Genomic DNA, 19,608 nt, shown 5'->3' on the forward strand with positions numbered 1-19,608 from the left:
TCGAGTTTTAAGTATTAAATACGTTTTTGTAAGTAGATATATTTACAGTATGGGAACTCAGTCAATTAGTGTTAGTGAACCATACAATAACGTCACCAAAGGATATCGGACTGAAAGCTGCCAGCGATTCAAGCGGAAATTAACGTTCTGTCGTTTCTTAGAATAAATAGTATCCTTTTAAATTGATTTTATGTCGGTTTTAAGAAGTTAGAAATCCAATGCGTTGTCACGAAAATACTCATCAATGCAGGACGTGTCGCCCGATCCTATCGCTAGGCCCGCACAGGATTGTTCTAGACTAGACCTGTACAGTTACCTAACGGCATAAACCGTTTCCGCGTTCACGCATTCGCTCTGCATTATTATTACTTACTCATATTATTTGACAACCCTTACTTTAGTAAAAAACTGCATTCAAATCGGTCAAGCCAGAAGCAAGAAAATTGCGGGCATGGATGTCAGAGACATCATCATCATCATTATCATTTATTCAACAATGCAAACTCGGTGGACCGGGCCTTACTTTTAATTGGGCTTGAGTTCTGTGACCACCTCCCTGCTCCATCACCAGATCTAGGAAACAGCTGAACACACTTTCATCAAACATAGCTAAAAATGATCCAGACTAAATATACCTTAATATGCCTTCGAATAAAAAACCGCACTCAAATCGGTCAAGCCAGAAACGAGATAATCTTGGACATAGCTACATACACACTGCATACATGTCGAATTGAGAACCGTCTTTTTAAACAAAAATTTTTTTAAAAACCTTTTAATTATGTATTCGACCCGTGGATATGTATGAAGGTATGTGTATGTATGTACATCTATGTATAGTGGTAATTATTTTGAATTTTTTAAGTCAAAATAATTGCGACTATACATAGATAAAGGTTTGTAAGAGATAGACTCTTCCTAGCAATTCAAAAACTGTAATGGTGTTATAGACTTAATTCCAATGGATTTAGAATAGGAATGTCGCGTGTGAGGATCGCAGACGTTGGAGTGGCGACTGTGGGACGCGGGAATTAGTTTCCGCGCCACAGTTAGCCGATATAGGGGAGTCGCGCACGCATCGAGCGGGCAACGACCGCAGGAACTTGTAACTACATCCATGCACTCATCGCCACAACGGCCTAACTGACACTCGCTGTGTGCTCGTACAAAGGCATAACAGCGTTACTTCATTACGTTACGTTCATTCGTCGTTCTTGATACGCCACTGATGTTACCGAGCGCTTTGAACCTATATATCCGACAGCCGTTCTTCGCGATATCGATAACCCGTCCTCATAATAAAATTAAAATTTAATTGGAACAATTTGAACGAGTAGACTGGGCAACTTCGCCTTCGAAAGATTATGAAAATGTACTGAACTTTATGTAACTAATCTAAGATTTTTTTTTTGAAATCAAAGAGTTGTATCTCTCTTTATAGAGTGTATACATCATTAAATTAAGTATATCTCATAGTACATTTACGGTATAACTATACCGTACCGTACACGTATACGGTGTACCGCGATACCTAGTAGTGTCAAAATCAAAATATTGTTGTAAACTATAGCAAAGTAGGTACCTGCGTGTCCTAATATAATTTATGTCATTTATAACCATAAGAAAACTTGTAATAAGTACTACAATTTCCCTGTCTATCGGAGCCGGGTCATGCGCCCTAAAGCGGAAGGCGAAAGACACGTTTAGAGAAAGGTTTGTGGAATTTCTCCGCATTACGACATCGAATGTCGTAGCGCATTGAAATTAGCGAACGGGACGATAGAAATGGAAAATCGCGAAGTGCAGCGGCGGTGCCGGGGCGGCGAGGGCGGGGGCCCGGGCGTCGCGTGCACTGGCCTATATGCAGTGCGACGACACCCGCCGGGAGCGATGCACTCCGAGTACATACTTGCGTACTAGACGCATACTCAGTCACACACCTATTTTTTTTCCGCCACAGTTGTGTAGGGCGACGTCGAGTCTCGCTTTACAATTTCTTGAAAGGAGCCCTCGTCTTGAAGGAGATTGAAACCGTCCTGTGTAATGTGCCTTCTTTTATGTTTAAGGAAAATTAACGCCTGAAAGACAGTTGTCATTAAGATATAGGACGCTAACACTTCACGAAGCAGTTAGTTACATTGCACCCACAACAATATTCTGAGTTTTCTCCTCAAACTGATATATCAATCACTATGGTATCAGTATAGGTATAGTATAGAATAAATGATTTATTTTACTTTACTTCGTTCACGGTATATATGTAATTTATAGCCTATATATTTTTTTTTTTTTTTTTCAGCCTATATTACTTCTGAACTGCTAAAATCGGCTCAGTAGTTTCAGAATTTATCAATAACAAACAAATCTTTCCTCTTTATAATATTAGTAGGTATAGATTACGAGTTGAATTATAGATGACAGCCAAAAATTTTGTTTGTAGAATTTTTACCTACACATAAGTACCTTAGTACTAACGTAGTAGTATTAACATTTTTAAAAATCCCCAGGCTCAAGTCACCAACACGTTACGCGACCAAGTAGGTAGGTATACGAGGCGAGTACAGAGATGTAGATTGTAGGTAAAAGTTTATCAAAAGTTATTATCGTAAAAATTATATTATACATTTACCAAAATACCGACAATTACAATGACCTGTAATAAAGATTCTTAAGAATTACAACAGAAGGTTAATGTTTGGTTCGCTCAATAAACAATATATCAACAATGATATTTTGCATATTATTAACACAGTTTAATAACTCCTTCAGAACGTTACCTACAAAGGAATACCTACGTAATGTACATGGTTTTGATATAGACTTAATCTATTATCTTGTGCTTAACTCATGTGCGGATAGAGTTGATTTCGAATTAGTTTAAAATCCGCTATGGTTCAAAAATATACTATGGGTGTATTTTAAAAGAATGAAAGAAAGTACGAAAACTAATTTGTTTATCTTGTATATAAAGTAGGTATAAATAAACTTAAAATAAAGTGCTCAACTTAAAATGGGTTCTTGCACCTACATGCATTTTGATACACATACCTACGGTAAGCAACTTTTTATCATTCCTTTTGTAAACATTATATAGTCACGGTATTATACCTTGGAAATAAACGCTTTCCATAAATTAAATTACATAAATTATATAATAAAATAACAATCGAGAACTTTACCGATTCAGTAATTGAGTACGTAATAATTCGGTAGAAACGAGTCACACTCCTCACGAGACTATATTTTGTTTTTTCTAAACAATTGCAACCCTCGTTATTAGCAAATTAGGCTAAATTTGAATACGCGTGAACAGCATGAAATTACGTAGTAGTACGATAGTGATTGCGGTTCGATTATCGATATCGATGAAACATTTTCTTTGATTATTAACGACTAAATTACCGTCTTCAAGTCAAGTAAAGAATAGTTATTATTAATTACCACAATTTTTTCGCTACCTATACTTGTAATAAAACTGGTCGATTTCTGTGATTTCACGTACTTAATACATAAAAAAAAAAAATTAAAGCAACGCAATTTTAGTGACAGGCGCGAAACGGGGTAGGGTGTCTCTGAACTGGGTAATATGTAGCTAAAAGGTGTACCTTTCTCAAGGATGAGGATCAGGTAATAATTTATCATAATCGTTTTATTTTTACAGATTTCCTAAAGACGCCCACTTTAAAATGAAGTGGGCACAATTGTGCGATCGAATACTACGATGAATACGCTACGCTGACCAAACACTGGTTTTAAGTAATTAAATAGGAGTAATAAATTCTTACTTCTACTTTTGTTTCTGAAAAACTATCGATATATTTTAAAATATCGATACCGTAGCATCGCAAATCAATTTGACTGTCTTACACTCGTAATGTCTTTGTATGTTGATGTATATAACTTATTAGTGTGCGTAAAATGTAGTAGTGTTGAAGATTTAGATATGTGTGTGTTAATAATGACACAAAACTTTGTTGAGTGAGTGTGTCAAGTTGTCTATGTAGTGTTTCCTCGTCCCGCACCAAAAGTGACAGAAATTTTTATTCGTAATATTAGGCGCGTTACAAGTCCATAGGTTAAATCGTCCAAGATTATACCCCATTCGTAAGCTTGTATAACTAAATTTGTGCCTACAAATCTTTCGTTTTAAAATTATATTTTTAAATATATTTTTTGGTACAAATTCGTAGTTATACGTCGTAATATAATATAATTTCGTACGAATAAACATTATAACCACCAGAAGAAGGAAAGAAAGTTCAAAAGTGGACAGAAAAACTCTATCTCTATAAGAGATCTTCTACCAGTGACCCTTGAAAGTGTAAGAGGTTGTAAAAGAAATAGATTAGGTACCAGAACCTCATAAAATTCGAGAACACCTTGAATTCTTTAACCACCTGCTTATATTCATACTTAGCTTGGCATTATTTAAGCTTTAAGTCTCTTCTTATTGTTATAATATTATGTAAGTAGTTATAAATAGGCAAGCATGTAAAAAATATGGAGAGGGCATAAACATAAACATAGATGGAATTATGCAATGAATTTCTTATAATTAGCTAGCTTGAGCACAAAAAATTAATTTGAACGGAGAAAAATAACTGGCAAATGCTAATTCCAATACGAATAAAAGCTCAAATACAACAAAGTAAACAAGAAACACATTAAGTAATAGAGAACCGAGACGGTTAACCATGTTGTTGAGCCAACAGAAAATTCATATAATCAGACGTGAGGTAGCACAACCATTACAACCAACTTTACTACTTCAACTTTATTTATTACCGCTTTCTTCTGCTATTACGTAAAATCGTAAATCGGAAACTATAGACGAGTATTAGAGGCAATAGATCAAAAAGTCAAAAGTTTGGTACACCTATCGAGTATCTATTTTTTTTCTCGGGAAAATCAAAGAGTAGGTACCTACCTGAAAAGAAAAATCTATAAATCCACACACTATAAAGTTGCGGGCATCCGTAAATATTATAAATATGTTGGTAGGCTCACTAGCTGCATGTCGGAGAGGATGTGAAGGAAAGTGGAACGGATGTGCACGATGCAATATGCATGGGTGCAATGGAGCGCGATGACCGTGCTGCCTGCTGGAACTGAGGTAACAGGTTCCGGTCTGAATGCGACCACCGAACACTTGCCACGCGGACACTGAGCTTTTTGTTTAAACCACAAAGTACATTATTGTTGTTTACCTTCAGACTTAAATTGAATATAATATCTTTCATTATTTTCGTTAATTTTCGCATCAATTAAGTACCTACCTATATATTTTTGAGTTAATTGACATCGATTATATTTTTTGGTTGTTTTATCTTATTTAAGCTTGACTAGAAATAAAATATACATAGGCATGTACACAAAATATAAGTTGCATACTACAAAATATGCAAAAAAATTGTTCTGGAAATATTTGTGCGTACATTTAGAACCATTATTTTTCAAAACGGTAACTAATCAAAAATTATATCTCATTTTTACTTTCTACAAGGTAAACGTTCCAATAAAAAAATTATACAAAGTTTATTAATTGAGATTAGCTAGCGTTTGCCCGTTCTTTCGTCCGCGGTACATATTATGTAATTTGTAGCCTATATATTCTGGACAAAGAAGCTTTCTAATGGAGAAAAACATGTGGCGTAAAGTACCTACTATTGACAATCTACCCATATCAGTGGTGAAAAAGAATTATTAAAATCGGTTCAGTAGTTTTACGATTACAATGAAGTCCTATTTAAATAGATAAAAAATCGTCTTTATAATAATTGTATAGATGTAGATAAGACTGTTTCTTTGAAAATAAATCCCCCGGCCCAACCGTTGGCACTCTGCTGTCTATTACAATTAAGGTCAAAGTTGAACGACCCGCTCAAAATGAGCTACATAATTAATTAATAATGACTATTAGGTTATAGGTGCAATTAAAAACATACCTGCTATCCGATCAGGTGGCAACATGTTATCATCGGGTTTAACTTCCATGTTGACGAAAAGATTTTTTAGGTTATGACAGGCGCGCGGCGCGCAACCTACCGGCAGTTTGGCGCGAAAGCGGCGCAAGGACGCGGCACGAACGCGGGGGCGAGCACCACGCATGCGCTCCGTGCCGTCTGTTCAACCCCCATTCTACCCCAGCGTTAATTTATAATTGGTTCCATCTCGGTTATGAAACCCCTTTTAAAAACATATCAGGTCTACAATAAACTTGAAGGGCTTGTATCGTTGATAGGGCGGTATCACAACCGCCTGATAAACTTTATCCAATGAATAAAGACATTTTGTTAGATTCATAGTATTAGTTCGGTCAATTTATAGACATTTAAAATAACAAAATTTCCCGGAGAGCCAAATATTGGTGGAGAGCTGGGGTTTACCATTACAAATAAAGTTTTGAAAATCCCCATCGATCGTATGTGTGCTATTCGGGGTCAAAGGTCTAAATTTGAGGTTGGTTTGGATTTTTCTCGAAAACAGTAAGTTTTTTTTTATTATTTTTTATTCAGATACAAGTCAGCCCTTGACTGCAATCTCACCTGGTGGTAAGTGATGATGCAGTCTAAGATGGAAGCGGGCTAACCTGGAAGGGGTATGGCAGTTTTTATATTAAACCCATACCCCTTTGGTTTCTACACGGCATCGTACCGGAACGCTAAATCGCTTGGCGGCACGGCTTTGCCGGTAAGTTTTATCAAAAAAAAACCCAAACCAAAGTTGTAGATCTTAAAATTTTGTACAAAAATGGTCTTCATGATTTTTTCCTAAGAGTTACCATTCCTGAGATATCGCGATTCTAAGAGACACATTATACATGATATGCACATGTATAAGCCACGGATATACATAATCACTAATCAGTGATTTGTTAGTAGGTACACGATGATTTTCACCGAATTCAGCGCGAAAAAAAGGGTTTAGGAAAAGTGTTTTGAGAAAAATACTAAGTAAATGTTATTTAAAAAAAGAATAATAGCTATGTTAAATGACTTATATTCCCCTTTCCCTCTAACTAAGCGTAATGCTTGGGCTAGGAGTAGGTACGACAATAGTGCAACGGGCGGGGTTTGAACCGTCGACTTTCGGTTTCAGTCCACTCCTTTACCAGTTCAGCTATTTAGGTTCTATGTATGTTTGCAAAGTAAAAATATTAAATAATCAATCAACATCAACTAGTAAATAAATAAACTACTTATGTCTAAAGTTAAAATTGTTTTAGAATTTTCACACTCCTAATCTTATTTATTTACGCCCAAGTTGTCATAAATTTAGTGTTAAAATCGGAATATTTCGAGGTCGTAACTTTAAAATCAATATTTTTTCAATGTTTTATATAACAATAAATCTGGATAGTGGCAACACAAATCGATACAATACTTAGTTTTGAGCGTACAATTATCAAATAATATAGTAATCACCCTCCTACGTTTGTATGAAGAAAGCACCGAACTGCGCCCTCTTAATCAGAGTGAACTATACCTACTTAGTAGGTGCCTTCAAAGTTACAAGAACTTGTTGCGCTAATCGCTATAAACTCGGAAACTTCCAGAAAACGCTAGGTTAAATGAACAAGATAATATTTATTACCCGGTTAGTAAAATAAAGTCAGGAAAATGAGATGACAGATCTAATAGCTACACGAAGCTACGCCGTAGTACGGGTGGAGTCGGCGGAGTTCACGGCCACGCCACCTCACCCCCTCAGCACCACTCTATGAGTTTACAATCCAGCTATTTATAGTTCTCAGCTAAATGGGAAAATGTATGAAGGGATTTATATTGTCAATAATTGAATGACACCATGGATATTGGATACCTACCCATTACCTGCCATTACCTATGTAATAGTACTAGGTACCTAATTACGACTACTTAGATTAGATACCTACCTAAAAAACCTGTGTAAATCTTACGTAAAAATATAAAGGTAGAAAATTACGCTTTCGTTTAATAAGTATATTTTTTAAAATTCTCTAAACCTATCTAATATTATTCAAAAATAATCATTATTACTTTTAATGACAATTCAATATTATATTGTATGTAATATTTATTAAATAATGGTACCAATTTATCTTACAAAATAAAACAGTTAAGTGCTCTACCATCTACCATGGATATTTATTTACGCGCTCGACAAATTTTACAGACGCATAGCGCCATCTATCGAACCTTATTCAAGTAATCTACTCGACGCTAGATGGCGTCAAAGCGATAAGGTTTCTTGCGAAAACGATTGGTTGTAACTTGTAATATAAGATTTTATATTATATTTTATTCATCTGCTGAAATAAAAATCGTAAACTTGTTAAAAGCAAAAATATTTCTGGTAAACTAAACTGGTAACTTGCATTTTTATTCAAATCATGCCCGCGTGGAAATAATATTAAAAGGATAAAACGTGAAAACAGTTTTCATGTGGAAAAATATTTTCTAATGTCATTAAATAAAACTCAAACAACAAAATATAAAATAAAACCTTTAATTATCTTAAATTTTGTTGTTTTATTTTAATGAGCTACAATTTAATTTTTCGCAGGAGAACTGTTTTACTTTTAATTATTTATTTAGTGCCAAAAAGCTCTTACAAAAATTGTGAGGAAGTTTTCGATTGAAAACTGCTGAAAGTTGGTATTCTTTTTTCCACACTAATATTATGAATGTGAAAGTGTGTCCGTCTGTCTGCTTACACAGTCCATCTGTTTAACAGTTTTAACACAATTTGGTACGGAGATAGCTTGTATCCCAGGTAGGCTACTTTTAATCCCGAAAAATCATAGAGTCCTCACGGGATTTTTAAGGCATTCCGAACCAGTGGTAAATTAAAACTACCTGACTATTCATAAACACTTGTAAAAAGTTTACATGAATAAAAAAACATTCTATTCTATTCTATTCTATTTAAATTACACCCAAGAAGTCGCGGGTTTCATCAAATGGAAAGTCTAGGAATTCCCACGGGATTTTCAAAAACCCCAATCCGCGCGGATAAAGTCGCGGGCATGTAGTACGCCATAACTACCTAACAAAACAACAATTACCTAAATTCTTCAGCTCATTTCTGTGTCAAAATTGACGCCGCCCAGAAAGTGCGGAGGGCAGCGGGCTGAGGTCGTCGACCCCGCTCCCTAACCTACTCTGAGAGTATTTAGAGCATGTAGATCACCGGCCTACCACATCTGGGTCAGCGCTGACTCAAGCGGACTTAATCATCAACTTTAGCTTAGCGTCAAGCGTAACAGTTGCGTACCTAGTCATACACATGTAATCACGCATACATAGGTATGTACTAAATTTAATGGGGCTATTTTTGGATTATGGTCGAATTTAATCTGACTAGCGCATAAGTATTTTGTTAGAGCTTAAAAAATAAATTCATATGCGATTTCATCCGCATGGACTACGTAAATTTCAAATTCCTATTTAACCCATTAGGGATTGAATTGTTAAAAATCCTTTCTTAGCGGATGCCTACGTAGCTATCTGGATGCCAAATTTCAGCTCGAACCGTCCAGTGGTTTGATAAATCAGTCAGTCAGTCAGCTTTTACTTTTATATAAATGTACAAAAACAAGAAAATATTATGATACTCCAGATAGGCAAAGCTCATACAATTTTATTTTAAAAAGTGCGGACCAATTCGTACGCTTATGTGTTGCATTAAATATTAGCGCGGGGTTCACGCCCTTTTGACACCTACGAGCGTGCTTCAAAAACCGGGCTCATTACCAGGGTTAAAAAACTGAAATAAAAAAACTCAGACTCATTTAGCAATACAAAATTAGGCTGTGTCAATTTTTTTGTCTCGGTTTAGTCTGTTCGGTGTTTACCTACTGTCCGCAATATCATCATTACTAATTTTTTTCGGAACGGGTTCAGGTTAACAGGTTAAGAGGAAAACGTTGCGAATAATAAATAAAAAATACGCGGACTCTTATTCCACGATAAGGCCATTGGCACACTTAGCTCAATTTTTGAAGTAATAATACGAGTATATACTTACCTACATAAAATATGCGCAATCTTGCTTAAAGTCTTTTTAAAAGTTTTATCCAATTAGTTTTTACATGATGCCAGTAATCTTGCCACCGTCAAATAATAGATTTTTATTTTCTATTTTTAAGAATTTGTATGATAGTGTTTATTTAACCTAGTGGGGAATTTGAATGTCCACAACTTTTATATTTAAGACCGTTGAAGTTATACATAATTGACTAAATCATTTAACACCTTCCATCAATGCATCAATAAATAACAATGTCCTTGGCATATTGCATTATTTTATAAGTTTTTTTATATGACTTCGCTTTGTAACGCTAGATTCCTAAAATATGTCCTAATAGAATGCGGTTAAGTTTTTATGTACCTATGAAGATAAATAAAAGTTATCAAAAACATTCTTACTAATTTTACTAAAAATAATAAAGTTATTTAATAACGATTTAGCTTTTGAAATCTTTACTAAACATTGTTTAAATTATATAATAAGAAAATTAAAAGAAATTTACACCAAGAAAAACAAATATTTTAGATTATTTTAGAACTTATAATAGAGTTATTAAAATTGCCAGCCTTATTGCTAAAAAGCGATCTTTATCATCAACAATGACAAAGGGTGGATTATTTAAAAGTTATCCCTCATAGTATTTATTAGTATACTAAAAAAACCGGCCAAGTGCGAGTCAGGCTCGCGCACCGAGGGTTCCGTAGTACAGTCGCATTTTTTCGACATTTTGCACAATAAATCAAAAACTATGATTCATAAAAATAAATAAAGTCTGTTTTAGAGTCCACAGGTGGAGCCCTTTCATATGATACCCCACTTGATATAGTTATCTTACTTTGATAATTGAAAATAATAATTATTAGTTCATGCCCACAATTTTTTTTGTGTTATGTAACCACAAATTTACGGTTTTCAGATTTTTTCCCCGAATGTCAGCTCTATAAGACCTACCTACCTGCCAAATTTCATGATTCTAGGTCAACGGGAAGTACCTTGTAGGTTTCTTGACAGACAGACAGACAGACAGACAGGCAAGCAGACAACAAAGTGATCCTATAGGTAAGAGTTCCGTTTTTCCTTTTGAGGTACGGAACCCTAAAAACGATGAATGGACATGAAAAACCAAAAGGTCCGCAGTGTAACAATTCGTAATTTAAAAAATTAAAATACTACTTACTGCTCTGCTATAAAACAAAATGAAAAATAAAATTAGTCACATTTGAAAATGGCGCCATACAGCCGCCATACTGTTTTTATTTTCAAAAATTTTATAGCCAGTGTCACCGGATCATATAACGATCCTAACGATACACCATACATCCAAATCTGTTCAGGCTTTTACAAGTTATGGTGGAATAAAGAAACTCACATACATACATACATGATACATGAACTCTGAAAACATAACACTCCTTTTTTGGACAGTCTTGTAAAAATACTCATATTTCAAATTTCTGCAATACTTTCATGAAGTGGTTATGTCGTAACAATCAATGGGTTTTTTCCGCTCGGTGTGCCTGGACGAGAGGTCCGCGGTATGACGCGAGCGATTGAATCGGGGTCAGGGCGGCGCGGCCGTCGACCTGTAGCCTCGCCCCCCTCCCCCGCCCCCCATCCCAAGCCCCGCGCCTACCCGCCCCGCGCGTCGCCAGTGCACCCAAGCCTACCCTTTTTGGTTGCTATCCTAATATGCTTTAAACCAAATCACTGAAACAAAAGTAGCCTAGTAGGTAATGGAATTTCAGGTTTTCAGTGTAGAAACTATCTAGGCTACCTCATTTAGATGATCATTATTATTTGACTTTTGTAATATAAAAAAATATAAGTAAGGGTAGAAATTCTTTCCGGACAGTGTTGCAAACCGGCCTAATGATTTCGTCAGGTTTTTAGTATTGAATTTATCTGGGATTACTAATACATTTAGACAATTTACATTTCCATTTATAAATGTAAATATACAAACGAGGAAAATTTACTTCAAAATTATTTTGGATTTTACCTAAGTACTGAAATTCAGCCAAAATGGTTTGCAAAATGTACAAACAATTTTTTTTAAATAAACTTCAATAAAATTATTAGTACATATCTTGTGTCATAGGATACACCCCAGAAACACAGTATCTACATAAATATTGTAGTTTTTTGAATAGGTACTGATTGCTTCTACCGCCTTAACAAATTGAAACTTTAAAACTGTTATTTATCTTATTTATTGGGCCAATAGTAGGTAACTGTGTCGAATCAATAAGAGAAAAAAATATTTTGCAAAAAGTTCGACGTCGAGTGTCGACACATATGCAATAGAGTGAATACGCGGGTCAAACTCTTGACCGGGTTAAGATAATTAAAGCCACAATTGCTCAACGACGGGATCCGGTGCAATCAAAGATGGCTTCGATTGGAGCTCCAACTTTTCATAACTTTAAAGCCTGAAATACACACACATGACACATCGCGCGACGGCGCGTGACCATAAACTTGCTGGCGGTCATATACATAGTTTTTGAAAATAAATAACCTCTTGTGGATATTTTTAGGGTTCCGTACCTCCAGTAAAAAGGAGCCCTTATAGGATCACTTTGTAATTATCTGTCTTTCGTGTCTGTCAAGAATCAAGATCCGTTAAGGGAATCAACACCTATAGGGTACTTTCCGTTCATGTGAGAGTCCGACTCGCACTAGTTTTTTTTATTGTTATCAAACAACCGTTTGTAGCCATCTAGACACTTCCTTATGTTAACATTAGTAATAATTCTCTGAAGCAAAAATTGGAAATGGTTTTTAGCTTTTGACTATACCTAGTAATTATTTAGATACTTAATTGATTTTTACAAAATTTACAAATACCAAAGCGATGAACATGCTTGGATAGTACCTAATCGATAAGAAGAAAAAGAATTTCAGAACTTAACATAAATTAATGATTACAAAAAGATGACTTGCGTGCTAGTAGATTACGTTAGTTATCCACCCAGATACTGGTGTTCATTGTAATATATTGTGTGTGTTTCGTACTTAAAAATGTAGGTATATCATAAACTTTTTATAAATAATATATTCTGTACCTAATTAGATAATAATAGGTAGGTCTACGTAAACGTTTTTCAATATCACTATCACTAGACCAGAGCGCGTACCTATTTAGAATTCCGAACCCCGGGTCATTGATCGACCGAACGTGTTTCATTTAACCACAGAGTAATTAAGGTAATTATGCAAGCTGTTAGCATATTGTGAGTTGTGACATTACAGGGACAGATTTAGTGCTAGTTTAAAACAGTTATTTGTGTGGGGTGCGGGGCGCAGGGCGCGCGTGACCCAATTGCTGGCGGGTGAACGAACTCGGGGCCTTGATCGCAATACCGAGCAGTGAGCCGCGCTCGCCAGCGCCCCGCTCCGCTCCGCCCGCCATCTCGCCCGCTCGCCCGCTCGCTCGTTCGCCTTGCGCGCTACGGCCTACGTCATCGCGAGCATTGTTTCACGATTTTTCAAAAACGCAAAAACCGGTCAAGTGCGAGTCAGACTAGCACACGAAGGGTTCCTTACTATCGTATATACAAGATATAATAGGTACGTTATTCGTACTTTTCAAATTTTTCTTTATTTGCATGGTGGCCATTTTGATATATGTATTTATTTATTACTAGCTGATGCCCGCGACTTCGTCCGCGTGGACTTACGTTTTTCAAAATCCCGCGAGAACTCTTTGATTTTCCGGGACAAAAAGTAGCCTATGTGTTAATCCAGGGTATAAGTAATCTATCTTCATTCCCAGCCAAATCCGTCAAGTAGTTTTTGCCTGATTGAGTAACAAACATCCAAACATCCACACTTTCACATTTATAATATTATTAGGATTTGTTGTTATAACGGTAATAAAAATCACTCTTATTATTTCAACTCTCTATACCTATTACGGTTCATGAGATACCTACATGAGAGCGTTTCGGCCTACACTGAAAAAAAGAATCAACCAAACTAGTTTTGTTGCTTAAATTTTAAACAAACTTTAGTCGTTAATAAATAAACTTTGACTATTTATTATTATAACTAGTTTAGTGTGTGTTATCAAAGGCAGTTGGGTTAATGTAGTAGGTTAATAAGTTACAAAACGTTTGGTTACTAGTAACTGAAACAACGTAAACCAATTAGTTTTTCTATAGCAACAAAACCGATGTCTAATACATAACATAACTATTTGCTTATTATTTATTTAATATTTGATCATATTTTACAAAACGTGTACATTTAGTGAATTACCAAACTTTTGTAGACATTAAAAAACTTAATAAATTTGATAATTAACATGTTACTTTATTTATTATCTACAAAGGTTTTACAGGTGATACCCTATTTATTTTACTGATAACAACCGTACTAAATGCTGTATTAATATAGTCAAACTTTAATTACAAAATATAATCTAACAATTTCAAAAATAACAATCAAACTTTCTTTGATATTTTAGCCTGTACGTTGTCCTGTTTCAATTTTATTCAGTGATCAGTGAGTGTGTTTATTTGGAGTCAGCAAAAGGAGTGCCTCGTAATTAGTGTTTACACTATTGTTTCTACGGTGCGGTACGGTTTCTACAACAGGTGCCTAATGGTTTTCGTAAAAAAGTTGTACCGTACAGCGCCTGGCCGAATATTTAAGAACATGAGCGACTTCGCGGAGGCGGCAGTGTCTGACGAAGGCACAAAGCTGGCTCAGCCTGACAATATCAATCTTCTATGATATTATCATAGAAGATTATTTAAAGTCGTGGGGCCTCGAGATGTACATTCCGAAATTTAAAGGTATGTACGCTGGTAGTAAGTATATTCAAAGTAGGTAATAGGTAGTTGTATGGTGGTTGCATCATGCTTTTTTCTGCCCATACAAAAATTTAACTTAAAATAGTCCCGTCGTCGTGGGCTGCCCCTTTATCGACACCCTGATCCTGATTGTTGGAATATCTAGATCTAGACCTTCAAAGTAGGTGCATAAATCATAGTAGGGTATAATAAAGGACGGTTTATAAACTGTCTGTGTGCCCAATTTCATCGAAATTTTAGTGTACCTAGGCGTGATAGTGGAATGTGGAACTAACAAATATCCATACTTTCGCATTTTTAATACAAGTGATATTATATTTGTCCCGCCCGTTTTAAATGGTTTGATATGTACCGTGTTGCGTGTTTTTTATGTAGGTACTTAGTGTGTATCAGCATTTAATCATTATTTCTGAATTGTTTACAATTATATTCTAGAACATGGCATTGACTTTGAAACATTGTTAATGTTGGCCGAGGACAACAAAGGAACTGATACCTATGATTGGACACAGCGAAACTGATAAAACAACTATCCACAGTTAAAAATATGCTAACAGATGCTTTTCCGTCAGACCAGCAAAGTGATGTAAGTACAATCTTCTTAGCATGTGCGAGTGTAGATTTAGCTCTCTGGTGTAGTCGTCCTTCTCTAAATAAATTAATTCTTTGTTTAATTTTTTCAGTGTCCTGTCCTGTGGATGAAAATATAGAAAAAGCAACTACAACAAAACCATACTTCAGATGATTTGGAGCTCCAGAAACAGAACAGATACAGAATGTGTATGTATAAATAAGTTTTGCAGGTAGGTAGGTACTTTAGTAAGGTTGAATTTTTATTTGTTTAATGCCAATTTAATGAAAACATATTTAATGAATAATGCATAATATTATATAATTGCTGTCAAATTACAAGTGAAGATACCTTCCTACTTAAAAAAGCTTGTGTAATTTCATTTATGATGATTAAAAATATTTTTGTTAATGATAGAGTTATTTTTGAATGTATACAAATGACATCATAATATTATTAAATTTTTGTAGACTTGTATTTATGACTGTAACTCAAATAACTGATAAATAATTAAGGTAAAATGCTATTTCGAAGCTATGTTATAAATAATACTGAAGCGGGTCAAACCATCCTCCAGGATAAAAAATAGATATTTCATACAAGAAGCCACTGCTCATTGGAAAACGTATGAAACAGCCCTTTTTAATTCTGGAAAATCGTCTCATAGTAAAAGCTATGTTTATGTTTCATCTGTAAGTTTTATAGGTTTGTATTTTTAATTTTGATATTGAGATTGTCAATTTTGATTAAGTATACTCGTACCTACCTATGTATGTGAGACGAAAAATAAATAAGTAGAAAGTAATGTATAATTTTATTTCAAATCAGTAACTTTAGCCAATATTAATTAACCAAACTGTTTAGTTATAACTTATTACTAATAAGTAACAAACCTAGTAGAGTAATGGTACGGTTCATGAAATCTAGCTTGTAATAGTATCTTTATTCTTATTTTTTTGTAACAGATGTAAGTAGTTTGTTGCTGAAATGTAAATGTACCGATGGGTTTGTTGGTTTTTGAACAAACAGACACCATATTGGTATAGGTTTACATTTTAGCTTGCAAATTACATCTACTGCAAAAAAATAAGTATAAGCTAGATTTCATTAACCATAATACCATTACTCAACTAGGTTTCTTATTTATAACTGAACAGTTCCCTACCATTACTCAACTAATTTAGTTACATATTACTAAACAGTTTGGTAACTACTAACACACCAAGATATCTTAATAACAATCACACTGTTCACATATCAGTAACAATAAAAAATAGTAATCCGTTGACAAAGTGTTTTATAACCAAATGCACACCATTAGGCTACCAGTAGGTAAACACTTTGTTAAATTGATACATAACATTTAACATATTAACAACATATCGACTTGTTAATAACAAACGCACAGTAAAGGTACCAGTAGGGCGCAGGTTGCTTAAAAGATACAAAATCGAAAAGTACTTAACAAGAAGATGGAGTGTTATGCGTTCATAAACTGGTTGCTTAAAAACAGTAAAACCGTTCAATTAACTACAACAAAATAACTTTAGCGACTAGTACCTCAACTCAAATAGCAAAAGTCAGTTTTGTAGCTAGTAAAACATAGTTTGCAAGTCACTTTTTTTGTGTAAACAGTAACCAAAGTTTTTGTAACTGTATACAAAACATTTCTTTCAGTGTATATATAACATTGGTAGAACCATGGAAGGTGGTGGGGTTCATGCACAGAGAATTCAACCCCAAGAGTACACGTATACAAGGTTTTGCATGAAAACAAAATCGTAAAATGTTAGCGGGGGACTGGGAAGAATGCTTTGTTGTGATTGGTGGATTTAAGTCACATAATCAAGACAATATGCGAAATGAGGGTACCGAACGGTCGTGGGCCGACTTTTATGCTAAGCAACTGCCGAAGCTTGGCGATCGGAGGTGTCCGGCTATTGGACGTCTATAGGTGGTGTTCTGTGGGTTCATGAAATGCAACCCACTGACAGACAGATAGACAGACCGTCGGACGGACGGACGGACAGGGGAGGTTAGTAACAGGCTATCGTTGGCACCCTTCCCGTACGGAACCCTAAAAATTACGGCTCTATAAATATTTATATTATAACATTTAGACTGAGATCCGAACACATATGCCATTAGGCAAGTTTAAACATTTGATGAAGAAAAGGGACTATCCCAAATTGTAATCGAGATATTATGTGGTAATAAAGTTGATGAGTGATGATGTTTCACACTTGGTATTTGGCGTGTGTTCGCAACCACAATTTTCAAGAAACACTATACCTAATAACAACTGAATTTAAATGTTATGAATATGTATTGGTATTTTCAATTCTATTCTTAGCCAACCTTTGACCTAAGTTAAAAGTTAGTAAGTTTCTCAAATTGTTATAGTTTAAGATTTAATCATAGCACTTTGATGTTAATTTAGTATGTAAAGATGGAACTGGCATATAGGGCACCTAAACAAAAATATAAATCGTCTTTATTCCCTATCCCGTGGGGAATCCGAAAAATCCGCCCTCATTCTTTGTCTATAGTATAAAGTGAACCTCTATGCAAAATTTCAGCTTTATGAACGAAGGGTTTGGGCAGGGCGTTGATGAGTCAATTAGTCAGTGAGTGAAGTGAGGACTTTTCTTTTTATATCCATCGATCGATTATAATCGATCATAGAGTGAATACTTCAGTGCTTATCTAAATACCTAACTTTATTCTATATTTCGGGAAAACACGGTATTTACTAGGGGATCTACTATAACCCATTCCAGCCACGGCCTTATTTGATTTTGTTTTAATTAGAGCCAAGTCAGGTAGGTATTATGTAAAGTACATTAAGATCGGGATGAAGTCTAAAATCCTACACTACTAGCAGTGGCGTGCAGGTCATAGAGGCATAAATGCACTGCTTACCCCAGTTGTAATAGCTCAATGCATATTTTTCATTATGACCTGCCATTAAACAGGTTCCTACCTAACTAATGCCTACCCTGGCTTCAAACCCTGTGCACGCCACTGACTACTAGTTCTGTCAAGTGAGCTTCATTTTCAAGAGAGAAGGAGATAGTGAAACCTAGTTAGCTGCTGCCTGTAAAGTAGGTGTTGCGAAACGCGCATTGTCGCTATTTGTCTGAACGGGCGAGAGTAGGACAACAGTATGTCCCAAGGCTCTCTTTAGATTATTATTAGAGTATCGGCGCTAGGTTATTCTGAGGCGACCTAGATATTTGGGGCCGTTGACCGCGGGCCCTCCGAGCGCTCGCGCGGCCTCCAAAATAAAATGGCATTCAACGATGGGCTCTCCTTGCGAAACCCAACTCGACCATGATGGCGATTGTCGACTAGCTCACTCTCTTTACGAATAATGCAATAACATTGACTAATCTGATCATTCGCCCCACAGTTACAGGCAGCTCAGTGTTTTCTGGTAGCTACGTTACCATGTTCTACACTTCTTCAGTGAAGACCCATTGAATTTTCACTTTTACTAAAAGATTCAAACTTGTTGATGGTATAATATTTATTAACATACCTACCTAACCATCTATAAATATACAGAAAGTATGAAAACAAAAGACCTTGAATCTGTTACAAATTAGGTCACCTTTTAAGATTGGGTACCTACATTGAATTACATGGTCGAACAATGAACATAAAGTGCGTTCTATTTTTATTAGACATGTAAGATAAATCGGTTACATTAGTCTCACATCGAGACTAGGATCGCTGAAACGCCAAGTCGTTGTCGCCGAGTGGAGTGATGGTTCTCGACGACGTAAATGAATCTCAAACACGCGTTAGCACGGAACGTGCGGACAGTGCAATACAGGCGGCGCGCGGTGATTAGCGAGCGACGTCGAATATAGCCGGGAAGGCCGAGGGCAATGAACTCCGCTTGACCCAGATCCGTGGCCCGCCCGCGCACGCCGCGCGTCCCCCGCGCCCTCACGACGTCTCGACTCGCAGGAAAGTGAAAAGGACGTTATGCCATCCTTAACTATTATTCTTCTTCATTATTCACTAGTAACATTCAGTGATGATACAAGACAACAAAAAAATTAGGCGGTCGGGTAGGTTAGGTACGTAATGCAATGTGCAAACTAAGTAGGTGAACCTATTAAAATGCTGACAATTATAATTATAATTAAAAGATATAATACACTGAACATAATGCTAACGATGCTGGAAAAATTTAAATAT

At 35.7% G+C, this 19,608-nt stretch overlaps 1 protein-coding gene and 1 long non-coding RNA gene across 3 annotated transcripts in view; one reads left to right on the top strand and one right to left on the bottom strand.

Annotated features, from left to right (window-relative positions):
- Eip75B (Ecdysone-induced protein 75B) overlaps positions 1 to 19,608 on the bottom strand; it is a 159,567-nt gene that overhangs the window by 63,780 nt on the left and 76,179 nt on the right. The window lies entirely within an intron of this gene.
- On the top strand, positions 14,344 to 16,324 carry LOC138404756 (uncharacterized). The gene is made up of 3 exons (XR_011238558.1): positions 14,344 to 14,810; positions 15,264 to 15,414; positions 15,512 to 16,324. It is a non-coding gene; the product is annotated as an uncharacterized lncRNA (long non-coding RNA).

The sequence above is a fragment of the Maniola hyperantus genome, chromosome 3, assembly GCF_902806685.2.
Source record: "Maniola hyperantus chromosome 3, iAphHyp1.2, whole genome shotgun sequence".
Taxonomy (NCBI): domain Eukaryota; kingdom Metazoa; phylum Arthropoda; class Insecta; order Lepidoptera; family Nymphalidae; genus Maniola; species Maniola hyperantus.